Consider the following 2,600-nt stretch of genomic DNA (forward strand, 5'->3'; position numbering starts at 1 on the left):
TATATATATATATATATATGCACACGCACATATATACACACACACAAAACGAGAGAGAGTGATCAGCGAGTTAACTAGTATTGTTAGGAAATGTATACATGAACAGAGTCATGTTTTATAAATAGATGCATGTGTGTACGAGTGGATATACAAGCATGGCTGTGTGGTAAGAAGCTTGCTTCCCAACCACATGGTTCCAGGAGGTTCAGTCCCATAATGTGTTATAATTGTGAAACCCTAATATCTTCGTAAATTATCTGACATACTTCTCACTTTCTCTGACAATAGGGTTTTATTGGATGAAGAGATGGCTGTTATATATGATCTCGTTCGCTCGTTATATTGATTTCTTCTAATGTTGCGGAACATCCTACAACATACGTTAAAGAGATATATGATGGCATCGTATTTATACACTTGATAAGAATATTACTTGTTTAAGTGGTGTAAAATGACTGTACCCGGAAATTTAACATACGACGATTACCGCTGAATGACAAATTTCCGGTCATTATATAATCCGTATAACTAGAAAAAAGGTTTCATATTTTCTATTGGTTGGAATAAGAAACGTGTTTAATTACGCGAAAAGAACGTAGTTTATTACATTGATATCAGTAATATAATGCCACTTAGATACACGAGTTATGCCGGATACGAAATTAGGGTACTATTAGCATAGTGATTCACAATAAAAATCTCATAACATATGGGACCCACAGGGAACACTTGCATAAATCATTCAAGCTATTTTTTCAGGTTGTGATTTAATAGTGTTAAAGTATGTTGGTGATTTCATCATATTAATGTCAATAAATACACATTAATTATGTTTCTGTTCTATTTATTAAAGTTCATCTAGTATTTTACAAGTCCCCGTACTATTCAACGACAGTTACAAGCGTTAACAATCGAAATAGCCTGAAGTTAAAACAACATTTAGAACTTTCAACGTTCAATGGACACTATAATATTTTGATTAACACGATAACACACTGAGTGTGTTATCCATAATATATAGTTACTGCATGGCAATAAATGCTACAAATGATATTCCTGTAGTAAAAATAAATTGATGTGGTAGAGACCAATATCTTAAAAATATAAACACATACAGATCCGAACACATTATAAGCTATACGATATTTTCACGTTGGCCAAGCAAACAGTATTTATTAAAAATAGACGTGATGATAGAAAGATATACTACACTTTTTATTGTGTGTGTATATATATATAAATATATGTTTGTGTGTGGCAGGAAATGTATGGGTCTATTTGTTTTCACGCGTATAATAATAATTAATGTGCATAGGAGAGGGTACTGCTTTCAAATTTTGGCACAAGGCGAGCAATTCGGGGCGGGGGGCTGGGGAATTCGATTGAATAAATCTCAATTATCAACTGGCACTTATTTTATCTAACCCGAAGGGCTGAGAGACAAAGTCGACGCTGGCGGAATTTGAACTCAGAACACGAAAATGGACGAGATGTCACTAAGCATTTTAACTGGTGGGCTAACGATTCTTTCAGCTCCCCGCAATGTACATAATAGAAACACGAACCAATCTTATCGAGAAACTTAGTACTTAGACTTTCTGCACTGTTTTCATATCACTCCATCTATCACAACGAAAATCAACTCGAAGAACGTGCGTTGGATAGAATTCACATATACACACACATAAATCTATATTTATCTGTGTATTCATATATGTGTGTGCGTGTGTGTTTTGTGTGCTTATATAAGGTATATGCGTGCTTTCTTAAGTAGAGCATCCGCTTCCTTTTTTCTTTATACAAAAATGACTTTATTATATTGGTTGACACGATGAATACCCAATTAATCTTTAAACAAAGAAGATACAATTTAATCACTTTAAATCTAACCGAAAACAAAAATCGAGACGACCTACTTCACTTATATTACTCCAAATCAGTTTTCTCACCCAACAGACGAGACAGATTTACCAATATCTTTGTCAAATTTACCTCAAAAATAAACAAAATTTTCCTGACTGATGATCTGTTTTATCAGCGATAAAACATTTAATATTTTGTCTTTTGATATTTCGAATAACTAGAAAATGAATGAAAACGAAGATAACCAATTTCAATCAATTACTTTTCAGAAAAATTGCCTGTCAATTCAGATTAACTTTAACCTATACAGACATATAAATACATCACAAGGCTTTACACCATCAGATATATGACATACAAGTGATTTTCACTATCATTAACTTCATACACATACATACATTTTATTTATGTCAACTAAGGTAGACAACCAACGGGGTATCAAGGGGTGTGAGTCGAATTATTGAATTTCAAAGAGACAAGTATTAGCAACGACTGACACACGTGTTGTCAAAGTATCAAGATGATTTATAATGTTTACAATAGATGTCACTGCAGATGAAACTTGTTATATCCGAAATATTATAATATTTAACAAAAAATAAATAATGAAAATGAAAATATATTCATTATTGTGGTATTAATTGAGAACCAAGCATTGTAAAGATGAAAATAATTTTTGTTGTATAAGTTCTCTATCCCTATTTCGCTCTTTCTCTCCCTCAGTGTAAATATATATA

Source organism: Octopus bimaculoides, chromosome 4, assembly GCF_001194135.2.
Source record: "Octopus bimaculoides isolate UCB-OBI-ISO-001 chromosome 4, ASM119413v2, whole genome shotgun sequence".
In the NCBI taxonomy this organism is placed as follows: Eukaryota; Metazoa; Mollusca; class Cephalopoda; order Octopoda; family Octopodidae; genus Octopus; species Octopus bimaculoides.